The sequence below is a fragment of the Oncorhynchus kisutch genome, linkage group LG25, assembly GCF_002021735.2.
Source record: "Oncorhynchus kisutch isolate 150728-3 linkage group LG25, Okis_V2, whole genome shotgun sequence".
Taxonomy (NCBI): domain Eukaryota; kingdom Metazoa; phylum Chordata; class Actinopteri; order Salmoniformes; family Salmonidae; genus Oncorhynchus; species Oncorhynchus kisutch.
In genome coordinates this window covers 37,631,374-37,644,498 of record NC_034198.2, presented here as the reverse complement: position 1 = coordinate 37,644,498, position 13,125 = coordinate 37,631,374, and positions in this window count along the sequence as shown.

Genomic DNA, 13,125 nt, shown 5'->3' with positions numbered 1-13,125 from the left:
AGATGACCAGGGATGGTCTCTTGATAAGTGAGTGTTTAGTGAGTCCTCCAGATCAGAGACAGTACAGATGACCAGGGATGGTCTCTTGATAAGTGAGTGTTTAGTGAGTCCTCCATATCAGAGGCAGTACAGATGACCAGGGATGGTCTCTTGATAAGTGAGTGTTTAGTGAGTCCTCCAGATCAGAGACAGTACAGATGACCAGGGATGGTCTCTTGATAAGTGAGTGTTTAGTGAGTCCTCCATATCAGAGGCAGTACAGATGACCAGGGATGGTCTCTTGATAAGTGAGTGTTTAGTGAGTCCTCCATATCAGAGACAGTACAGATGACCAGGGATGGTCTCTTGATAAGTGAGTGTTTAGTGAGTCCTCCATATCAGAGGCAGTACAGATGACCAGGGATGGTCTCTTGATAAGTGAGTGTTTAGTGAGTCCTCCATATCAGAGGCAGTACAGATGACCAGGGATGGTCTCTTGATAAGTGAGTGTTTAGTGAGTCCTCCATATCAGAGGCAGTACAGATGACCAGGGATGGTCTCTTGATAAGTGAGTGTTTAGTGAGTCCTCCATATCAGAGGCAGTACAGATGACCAGGGATGGTCTCTTGATAAGTGAGTGTTTAGTGAGTCCTCCAGATCAGAGACAGTACAGATGACCAGGGATGGTCTCTTGATAAGTGAGTGTTTAGTGAGTCCTCCAGATCAGAGACAGTACAGATGACCAGGGATGGTCTCTTGATAAGTGAGTGTTTAGTGAGTCCTCCATATCAGAGGCAGTACAGATGACCAGGGATGGTCTCTTGATAAGTGAGTGTTTAGTGAGTCCTCCAGATCAGAGACAGTACAGATGACCAGGGATGGTCTCTTGATAAGTGAATGTTTAGTGAGTCCTCCATATCAGAGGCAGTACAGATGACCAGGGATGGTCTCTTGATAAGTGAGTGTTTAGTGAGTCCTCCATATCAGAGGCAGTACAGATGACCAGGGATGGTCTCTTGATAAGTGAGTGTTAGTGAGTCCTCCAGATCAGAGACAGTACAGATGACCAGGGATGGTCTCTTGATAAGTGAGTGTTTAGTGAGTCCTCCATATCAGAGGCAGTACAGATGACCAGGGATGGTCTCTTGATAAGTGAGTGTTTAGTGAGTCCTCCATATCAGAGGCAGTACAGATGACCAGGGATGGTCTCTTGATAAGTGAGTGTTTAGTGAGTCCTCCAAATCAGAGGCAGTACAGATGACCAGGGATGGTCTCTTGATAAGTGAGTGTTTAGTGAGTCCTCCAGATCAGAGACAGTACAGATGACCAGGGATGGTCTCTTGATAAGTGAGTGTTTAGTGAGTCCTCCATATCAGAGGCAGTACAGATGACCAGGGATGGTCTCTTGATAAGTGAGTGTTTAGTGAGTCCTCCAGATCAGAGACAGTACAGATGACCAGGGATGGTCTCTTGATAAGTGAGTGTTTAGTGAGTCCTCCATATCAGAGGCAGTACAGATGACCAGGGATGGTCTCTTGATAAGTGAGTGTTTAGTGAGTCCTCCAGATCAGAGACAGTACAGATGACCAGGGATGGTCTCTTGATAAGTGAGTGTTTAGTGAGTCCTCCATATCAGAGGCAGTACAGATGACCAGGGATGGTCTCTTGATAAGTGAGTGTTTAGTGAGTCCTCCATATCAGAGACAGTACAGATGACCAGGGATGGTCTCTTGATAAGTGAGTGTTTAGTGAGTCCTCCATATCAGAGGCAGTACAGATGACCAGGGATGGTCTCTTGATAAGTGAGTGTTTAGTGAGTCCTCCATATCAGAGGCAGTACAGATGACCAGGGATGGTCTCTTGATAAGTGAGTGTTTAGTGAGTCCTCCATATCAGAGGCAGTACAGATGACCAGGGATGGTCTCTTGATAAGTGAGTGTTTAGTGAGTCCTCCATATCAGAGGCAGTACAGATGACCAGGGATGGTCTCTTGATAAGTGAGTGTTTAGTGAGTCCTCCAGATCAGAGACAGTACAGATGACCAGGGATGGTCTCTTGATAAGTGAGTGTTTAGTGAGTCCTCCATATCAGAGGCAGTACAGATGACCAGGGATGGTCTCTTGATAAGTGAGTGTTTAGTGAGTCCTCCATATCAGAGGCAGTACAGATGACCAGGGATGGTCTCTTGATAAGTGAGTGTTTAGTGAGTGCTCCATATCAGAGGCAGTACAGATGACCAGGGATGGTCTCTTGATAAGTGAGTGTTTAGTGAGTCCTCCATATCAGAGGCAGTACAGATGACCAGGGATGGTCTCTTGATAAGTGAGTGTTTAGTGAGTCCTCCATATCAGAGGCAGTACAGATGACCAGGGATGGTCTCTTGATAAGTGAGTGTTTAGTGAGTCCTCCATATCAGAGGCAGTACAGATGACCAGGGATGGTCTCTTGATAAGTGAGTGTTTAGTGAGTCCTCCAGATCAGAGACAGTACAGATGACCAGGGATGGTCTCTTGATAAGTGAGTGTTTAGTGAGTCCTCCATATCAGAGGCAGTACAGATGACCAGGGATGGTCTCTTGATAAGTGAGTGTTTAGTGAGTCCTCCATATCAGAGGCAGTACAGATGACCAGGGATGGTCTCTTGATAAGTGAGTGTTTAGTGAGTCCTCCAGATCAGAGACAGTACAGATGACCAGGGATGGTCTCTTGATAAGTGAGTGTTTAGTGAGTCCTCCATATCAGAGGCAGTACAGATGACCAGGGATGGTCTCTTGATAAGTGAGTGTTTAGTGAGTCCTCCATATCAGAGGCAGTACAGATGACCAGGGATGGTCTCTTGATAAGTGAGTGTTTAGTGAGTCCTCCATATCAGAGACAGTACAGATGACCAGGGATGGTCTCTTGATAAGTGAGTGTTTAGTGAGTCCTCCAGATCAGAGACAGTACAGATGACCAGGGATGGTCTCTTGATAAGTGAGTGTTTAGTGAGTCCTCCATATCAGAGGCAGTACAGATGACCAGGGATGGTCTCTTGATAAGTGAGTGTTTAGTGAGTCCTCCATATCAGAGGCAGTACAGATGACCAGGGATGGTCTCTTGATAAGTGAGTGTTTAGTGAGTCCTCCATATCAGAGGCAGTACAGATGACCAGGGATGGTCTCTTGATAAGTGAGTGTTTAGTGAGTCCTCCATATCAGAGGCAGTACAGATGACCAGGGATGGTCTCTTGATAAGTGAGTGTTTAGTGAGTCCTCCAGATCAGAGACAGTACAGATGACCAGGGATGGTCTCTTGATAAGTGAGTGTTTAGTGAGTCCTCCATATCAGAGGCAGTACAGATGACCAGGGATGGTCTCTTGATAAGTGAGTGTTTAGTGAGTCCTCCATATCAGAGGCAGTACAGATGACCAGGGATGGTCTCTTGATAAGTGAGTGTTTAGTGAGTCCTCCATATCAGAGGCAGTACAGATGACCAGGGATGGTCTCTTGATAAGTGAGTGTTTAGTGAGTCCTCCATATCAGAGGCAGTACAGATGACCAGGGATGGTCTCTTGATAAGTGAGTGTTTAGTGAGTCCTCCATATCAGAGGCAGTACAGATGACCAGGGATGGTCTCTTGATAAGTGAGTGTTTAGTGAGTCCTCCATATCAGAGGCAGTACAGATGACCAGGGATGGTCTCTTGATAAGTGAGTGTTTAGTGAGTCCTCCAGATCAGAGACAGTACAGATGACCAGGGATGGTCTCTTGATAAGTGAGTGTTTAGTGAGTCCTCCATATCAGAGGCAGTACAGATGACCAGGGATGGTCTCTTGATAAGTGAGTGTTTAGTGAGTCCTCCATATCAGAGGCAGTACAGATGACCAGGGATGGTCTCTTGATAAGTGAGTGTTTAGTGAGTCCTCCAGATCAGAGACAGTACAGATGACCAGGGATGGTCTCTTGATAAGTGAGTGTTTAGTGAGTCCTCCATATCAGAGGCAGTACAGATGACCAGGGATGGTCTCTTGATAAGTGAGTGTTTAGTGAGTCCTCCATATCAGAGGCAGTACAGATGACCAGGGATGGTCTCTTGATAAGTGAGTGTTTAGTGAGTCCTCCATATCAGAGGCAGTACAGATGACCAGGGATGGTCTCTTGATAAGTGAGTGTTTAGTGAGTCCTCCATATCAGAGACAGTACAGATGACCAGGGATGGTCTCTTGATAAGTGAGTGTTTAGTGAGTCCTCCAGATCAGAGACAGTACAGATGACCAGGGATGGTCTCTTGATAAGTGAGTGTTTAGTGAGTCCTCCATATCAGAGGCAGTACAGATGACCAGGGATGGTCTCTTGATAAGTGAGTGTTTAGTGAGTCCTCCATATCAGAGGCAGTACAGATGACCAGGGATGGTCTCTTGATAAGTGAGTGTTTAGTGAGTCCTCCATATCAGAGGCAGTACAGATGACCAGGGATGGTCTCTTGATAAGTGAGTGTTTAGTGAGTCCTCCATATCAGAGGCAGTACAGATGACCAGGGATGGTCTCTTGATAAGTGAGTGTTTAGTGAGTCCTCCAGATCAGAGACAGTACAGATGACCAGGGATGGTCTCTTGATAAGTGAGTGTTTAGTGAGTCCTCCATATCAGAGGCAGTACAGATGACCAGGGATGGTCTCTTGATAAGTGAGTGTTTAGTGAGTCCTCCATATCAGAGGCAGTACAGATGACCAGGGATGGTCTCTTGATACGTGAGTGTTTAGTGAGTCCTCCATATCAGAGGCAGTACAGATGACCAGGGATGGTCTCTTGATAAGTGAGTGTTTAGTGAGTCCTCCATATCAGAGGCAGTACAGATGACCAGGGATGGTCTCTTGATAAGTGAGTGTTTAGTGAGTCCTCCATATCAGAGGCAGTACAGATGACCAGGGATGGTCTCTTGATAAGTGAGTGTTTAGTGAGTCCTCCATATCAGAGGCAGTACAGATGACCAGGGATGGTCTCTTGATAAGTGAGTGTTTAGTGAGTCCTCCATATCAGAGACAGTACAGATGACCAGGGATGGTCTCTTGATAAGTGAGTGTTTAGTGAGTCCTCCAGATCAGAGACAGTACAGATGACCAGGGATGGTCTCTTGATAAGTGAGTGTTTAGTGAGTCCTCCATATCAGAGGCAGTACAGATGACCAGGGATGGTCTCTTGATAAGTGAGTGTTTAGTGAGTCCTCCATATCAGAGGCAGTACAGATGACCAGGGATGGTCTCTTGATAAGTGAGTGTTTAGTGAGTCCTCCATATCAGAGGCAGTACAGATGACCAGGGATGGTCTCTTGATAAGTGAGTGTTTAGTGAGTCCTCCATATCAGAGGCAGTACAGATGACCAGGGATGGTCTCTTGATAAGTGAGTGTTTAGTGAGTCCTCCAGATCAGAGACAGTACAGATGACCAGGGATGGTCTCTTGATAAGTGAGTGTTTAGTGAGTCCTCCATATCAGAGGCAGTACAGATGACCAGGGATGGTCTCTTGATAAGTGAGTGTTTAGTGAGTCCTCCATATCAGAGGCAGTACAGATGACCAGGGATGGTCTCTTGATACGTGAGTGTTTAGTGAGTCCTCCATATCAGAGGCAGTACAGATGACCAGGGATGGTCTCTTGATAAGTGAGTGTTTAGTGAGTCCTCCATATCAGAGGCAGTACAGATGACCAGGGATGGTCTCTTGATAAGTGAGTGTTTAGTGAGTCCTCCATATCAGAGGCAGTACAGATGACCAGGGATGGTCTCTTGATAAGTGAGTGTTTAGTGAGTCCTCCATATCAGAGGCAGTACAGATGACCAGGGATGGTCTCTTGATAAGTGAGTGTTTAGTGAGTCCTCCAGATCAGAGACAGTACAGATGACCAGGGATGGTCTCTTGATAAGTGAGTGTTTAGTGAGTCCTCCATATCAGAGGCAGTACAGATGACCAGGGATGGTCTCTTGATAAGTGAGTGTTTAGTGAGTCCTCCATATCAGAGGCAGTACAGATGACCAGGGATGGTCTCTTGATAAGTGAGTGTTTAGTGAGTCCTCCATATCAGAGGCAGTACAGATGACCAGGGATGGTCTCTTGATAAGTGAGTGTTTAGTGAGTCCTCCATATCAGAGACAGTACAGATGACCAGGGATGGTCTCTTGATAAGTGAGTGTTTAGTGAGTCCTCCATATCAGAGGCAGTACAGATGACCAGGGATGGTCTCTTGATTACTGATTGTTTAGTGAGTCCTCCATATCAGAGGCAGTACAGATGACCAGGGATGGTCTCTTGATAAGTGAGTGTTTAGTGAGTCCTCCATATCAGACGCAGTACAGATGACCAGGGATGGTCTCTTGATAAGTGAGTGTTTAGTGAGTCCTCCATATCAGAGGCAGTACAGATGACCAGGGATGGTCTCTTGATAAGTGAGTGTTTAGTGAGTCCTCCATATCAGAGGCAGTACAGATGACCAGGGATGGTCTCTTGATAAGTGAGTGTTTAGTGAGTCCTCCAGATCAGAGACAGTACAGATGACCAGGGATGGTCTCTTGATAAGTGAGTGTTTAGTGAGTCCTCCATATCAGAGACAGTACAGATGACCAGGGATGGTCTCTTGATAAGTGAGTGTTTAGTGAGTCCTCCATATCAGAGGCAGTACAGATGACCAGGGATGGTCTCTTGATAAGTGAGTGTTTAGTGAGTCCTCCAGATCAGAGACAGTACAGATGACCAGGGATGGTCTCTTGATAAGTGAGTGTTTAGTGAGTCCTCCAGATCAGAGACAGTACAGATGACCAGGGATGGTCTCTTGATAAGTGAGTGTTTAGTGAGTCCTCCATATCAGAGGCAGTACAGATGACCAGGGATGGTCTCTTGATAAGTGAGTGTTTAGTGAGTCCTCCATATCAGAGGCAGTACAGATGACCAGGGATGGTCTCTTGATAAGTGAGTGTTTAGTGAGTCCTCCAGATCAGAGACAGTACAGATGACCAGGGATGGTCTCTTGATAAGTGAGTGTTTAGTGAGTCCTCCATATCAGAGGCAGTACAGATGACCAGGGATGGTCTCTTGATAAGTGAGTGTTTAGTGAGTCCTCCATATCAGAGGCAGTACAGATGACCAGGGATGGTCTCTTGATAAGTGAGTGTTTAGTGAGTCCTCCAGATCAGAGACAGTACAGATGACCAGGGATGGTCTCTTGATAAGTGAGTGTTTAGTGAGTCCTCCATATCAGAGGCAGTACAGATGACCAGGGATGGTCTCTTGATAAGTGAGTGTTTAGTGAGTCCTCCTGATCAGAGACAGTACAGATGACCAGGGATGGTCTCTTGATAAGTGAGTGTTTAGTGAGTCCTCCATATCAGAGGCAGTACAGATGACCAGGGATGGTCTCTTGATAAGTGAGTGTTTAGTTAGTCCTCCATATCAGAGACAGTACAGATGACCAGGGATGGTCTCTTGATAAGTGAGTGTTTAGTGAGTCCTCCATATCAGAGGCAGTACAGATGACCAGGGATGGTCTCTTGATTACTGAGTGTTTAGTGAGTCCTCCATATCAGAGGCAGTACAGATGACCAGGGATGGTCTCTTGATAAGTGAGTGTTAGTGAGTCCTCCATACCAGACGCAGTACAGATGACCAGGGATGGTCTCTTGATAAGTGAGTGTTTAGTGAGTCCTCCATATCAGAGACAGTACAGATGACCAGGGATGGTCTCTTGATAAGTGAGTGTTTAGTGAGTCCTCCATATCAGAGGCAGTACAGATGACCAGGGATGGTCTCTTGATAAGTGAGTGTTTAGTGAGTCCTCCATATCAGACGCAGTACAGATGACCAGGGATGGTCTCTTGATAAGTGAGTGTTTAGTGAGTCCTCCATATCAGAGGCAGTACAGATGACCAGGGATGGTCTCTTGATAAGTGAGTGTTTAGTGAGTCCCTCATATCAGAGGCAGTACAGATGACCAGGGATGGTCTCTTGATAAGTGAGTGAATTGGAACACTTTCCTGTCCTGCTAAGCATTGAAAATGTAACGAGTACTTTTGGGTGTCAGGAAAAATGAATGCAGTAAAAATTACATTATTTTATTTAGGAATGTAAGGACGTAAAAGCAGTCCAAAATATACAGTTGAAGTCGGAAGTTTACATACACATTAGCCAAATAAATTTAAACTCAGTTTTTCACAATGCCTGATATTGGCAGAAAGCTTAAATTTGTGTTAATCTAACTGCCCTGTACAATTTACAGTCACTATTGCAGTAAAAGAATACCATGCTATTGTTTGAGGAGAGTGCAAAATTTTGAACATAAACATTATTTATATACATATTAGACACATTTGGGCAGTCTTGATACAAAATTTTGAACAGAAATCCAATGGTTCATTGGATTAGTCTAAAACTTTGCACATACACTTCCTCCATCTAGTGGGCAAAATGTATATTGCACCTGGGCTGGAATAATACATTATGGCCTTTCTCTTGCATTTCAAAGTTGGTGGTACAAAAGAACTGTTGTTTTTTTCTTTGTATTGTGTTTTACCAGATCTATTGTGTTATATTCTCCTACATTCCTTTCACATTTACTTAAACTTCAAAGTGTTTCCTTTCAAATGGTACCAAGAATATACATATCCTTGCTTCAGGGCCTGAGCTACACGCAGCTAGATTTGAGTATGTAATTTTAGGCAAAAAAATTGTTTTAAGAGGCTGATCCTTAAGAGGTTTTTAAGTACTTTACACCACTGGTAATATGTACATGTAGGTAGGGATGAAAGTAACCCGCAATCATGATAGATAATAAACAGAGTAGCAGCAGCATATGTGAATAGTGTATACGTGTGTGTGTGTTTGTGTGTGTGTGTGTGTGTGTGTGTGTGTGTGTGTGTGTCTGGATGGCAGGGAGCTTGGCCCCAGCGATGTACTGGGCTGTCCTCACCACCGTCTGTAGCGCCTTGCTGTTGAATGCCAAGCAGTTGCCATACCAAGTGGTGATGCAGCCAATTAAGATGCTCTCAACGGTGCAGCTGTGGAATATTTTGAGGATCTCAGTGCCCATGCCACATTTTTTCAGCCTCCTGATGGAGAGGAGGTGTTGTCGTGCCTTCTTCACGACTGTGTTGGTGTGTGTGGACCGTGTTAATTCCTTAGTGATGTGAAAGCTCTACTCTCTCCACTTCAGTGGATGGGGGCATACTCTCAGACCCTCCGTTTCCTGTAGTCCACAGTCAGCTCCTTTGTCTTGCTGACGTTGAGGGAGAGGTTGTTGTCCTTGCACCATACTGCCAGGTCAATGACCTTCTCCCTACAGGCTCATCATCGTTGGTGATCAGGTCTACCACTGTCGTATCATCAGCAAACTTGATGGTGTTGGAGTTGTGCAAGGCAGTCGTGGGTGAAGAGGGAGTACAGGAAGGGACTGAGCATGCACCCCTGAGGGGGCTCCCGTGTTGAGGTTCAGCATTGTGGATGTGTTGTTACCTACACTCACCAGCTGGGGGCAGCCCATCAGGATGTCCAGAATGCCGTTTCAGAGAGACATGTTCAGTCCCAAGGTCCTGAGCTTATTGTTGAACTTGAAGAGCACTAAGGTGTTGAACACTGAGCTGTAGTCAATGAACAGCATTCTCACATACACTGTAAAAAAAAAAATCTGTAATTTTTAAAGTAAATTACTGGCAGCACAGTAGCCAGTAGGTTACTGTAAATTTAAAGCAAATTATGGGCACCCCAGAAGCCAGTAAATTACTGTACATTTAGAGGACCTTTACTTGAACACAAATTTACAGCATATTACTGGAATACCCGACTGCAGCAAAATGCTGCATTTCAAGAATTTACAGTGGATTACCGGAAGCACAGTGGTTATAAGGGCTCCCGAGTGGGGCAACAGTCTAATACACTGCATCTCAGTGCAAGAGGCATCACATCTCAGTGCAAGACGCATCACATCTCAGTGCAAGAGGCATCACATCTCAGTGCAAGACGCATCACATCTCAGTGCAAGAGGCATCACATCTCAGTGCAAGACGCATCACATCTCAGTGCAAGAGGCATCACATCTCAGTGCAAGAGGCATCACATCTCAGTGCAAAAGGCATCACATCTCAGTGCAAGAGGCATCACATCTCAGTGCAAGACGCATCACATCTCAGTGCAAGACGCATCACATCTCAGTGCAAGACGCATCACATCTCAGTGCAAAAGACATCACATCTCAGTGCAAGACGCATCACATCTCAGTGCAAGACGCATCACATCTCAGTGCAAGAGGCATCACATCTCAGTGCAAGAGGCATCACATCTCAGTGCAAGAGGCATCACATCTCAGTGCAAGAGACATCACATCTCAGTGCAAGAGACATCACATCTCAGTGCAAGAGGCATCACATCTCAGTGCAAGAGGCATCACATCTCAGTGCAAGAGGCATCACATCTCAGTGCAAGAGGCATCACATCTCAGTGCAAGAGGCATCACATCTCAGTGCAAGAGGCATCACATCTCAGTGCAAGAGGCATCACATCTCAGTGCCAGAGACTACAACCCTTGGTTTGAATCCAGGTTGTATTACATCTGGCTGTGATTGGGAGTCCCATAGGGTGGCACACAATTGGCGAAGCATCGTCTGGATTTGGCCGGGGTAGGCCGTCATTGTAAAATAGGAATTTGTTCTTAACTGACTTGCCTAGGTAAATAATAAAATATGATTTAGAGTGCAGCTAGCTAGTGCCAACAACAGGCAGTATTTCTGTTATATATTTAAATATTTCAAAATGTTCAATACCTACTTAGTAACTTGTATTTCACTGTTCCGATATACAATTAATGTAGCCTATTCTGTCAGTTTAATTAGAATACATGTATTTTATATTTTCTAATACAAATATATACTTGCAAGTAGCCCGCTTAACTACAAAATTCTCGGTAACGGTAAAATAATAGTTTTACTTGCTATGACTGTGGTATATTCTTGTTTACGTTGGTGTCACTGACTGTACTGTATGTCGCTTTGGAGTAAGTGTCTGCTAAACTACCAAAATTAACACTTACAAAGCACACTGTCTGGTATGATCCTAATTATCTCTGCTCCCAAAACAACACCAAATGTGATCAAAATACAAACGGTTTGAGGGTGGAGCTCATTAGAATAATACCCAGCAGTGTGCTTTGCAAATTTACATTTTTTACACTTTGGTCATTTACCAGACGCTCTTGTCCAGAGTGACTTAGACTCATTCATCTACAGTAAGGTTGATAAAAACCACAGTCAAAGCAAGTCAAATGTTTCTGTAACCACGACTGGAAATGTTTACATTGTTTTTCAACATATATTGTAACAAGATACTAATGGAATATATTAATGCATATCTCTGTAATTCACAGTACATTGCCACCTGTTACTGGATAATGCAGAGCAATTGATTTTTATTTATCTGTTATTTTACCAGGTAAATTGACTGAGAACACGTTCTCATTTGCAGCAACAACCTGGGGAATAGTTACAGGGGAGAGGAGGGGGATGAATGAGCCAATTGTAAACTGGGGATTATTAGGTGACCGTGATGGTTTGAGGGCCAGATTGGGAATTTAGCCAGGACACCAGGGTTAACACCCCTACGATAAGTGCCATGGGATCTTTAATGACCTCAGAGAGTTTAACGTCCCATCCGAAAGACGGCACCCTACACAGGGCAGTGTCCCCAATCACTGCCCTGGGGAATTGGGATATTGTTTAGACCAGAGGAAAGAGTGCCTCCTACTGGCCCTCCAACACCACTTCCAGCAGCATCTGGTCTCCCATCCAGGAACTGACCAGGACCAACCCTGCTTCGCTTCAGAAGCAAGCCAGCAGTGGTATGCAATGACATCGTACAATCAGCCTACTATACCGTAAGAAAGTAAAAGCTACTGTGATAATGTATTTTTTTGATAGTATTTCACTGTAATTACATGGGATTTACCGCAAGCAGGTTAGCTGCAAGGTATTTGCATAGTACAGCATCTTCATGAATATTCAGCATTTTACATCACCATTTAGAGGCCTAAACAAAGGCTTCCAAACTGACTGTGATTACAAGACAAAATGACATGGCTTAATATTCAACCATTAAATGTTGTTTAAGACCCACCGTCACTCATTACCATCTTGAGATCTTGTGTGGAGCCCCAGATTGAGGGAGATTATCAGTGGTCTTGTATGTCTTCCATTTCCTAATAATTGCTCCCACAGTTGATTTCTTCAAACCAAGCTGCTTACCTATTGCAGATTCAATCTTCCCAGCCTGGTGCAGGTCTACAATTTTGTTTCTGGTGTCCTTTGACAGCTCTTTGGTCTTGGCCATAGTGGAGATTGGAGTGTGACTGTTTAAGGTTGTGGACAGGTGTCTTTTATACTGATAACAAGTTCAAACAGGTGCCATTAATACAGGTAACGAGTGGAGGACAGAGGAGCCTCTTAAGGAAGAAGTTGCAGGTCTGTGAGAGCCAGAAATCTTGCTTGTTTGTAGTTGACCAAATACTTATTTTCCACCATAATTTGCAAATAAATTCATAACAAATCCTACAATGTGATTTTCTGGATTTTTTTTCACATTTTGTCTGTCATAGTTGAAGTGTACCTATGATGAAAATTACAGGCCTCTCTCATATTTTTAAGTGGGAGAACTTGCACAATTGGTGGCTGACTAAATACTTTTTTGCCCCACTGCATATGTCTACTAAACCAAAATATAAATGCAACATGAAACAATTTCAACAATTTTACTGAGTTACAGTTCATATAAGGAAATAAGTCCATTGAAATAACTAAAATAGGCCCAAATCTATGGATTTCACATGACTGGGCAGGGGCACAGCCATGGGAGGGCATAGGCCCACCCACTAGGGAACCAGGCCCAACCAATCAGAATGAGTTTTTCCCCACAAAACCATTTTATTACAGACAGCAATACTCCTCCATTTCATCAGCTGTCTGGGTTGCTGGTCTCAGACGAACCCGCAGGTGAAGAAGTCGGATGTGGAGGTCCTGGGCTGGAGTGGTTACACACAGTCTGTGGTTGTGTTGGACGTACTGCCAAATTCCCTGAAATGACATTGGAGCTGGCTTATGGTAGAGACATTAACCTTCAATTCTCTGGCAATAGCTCTGGTGGAC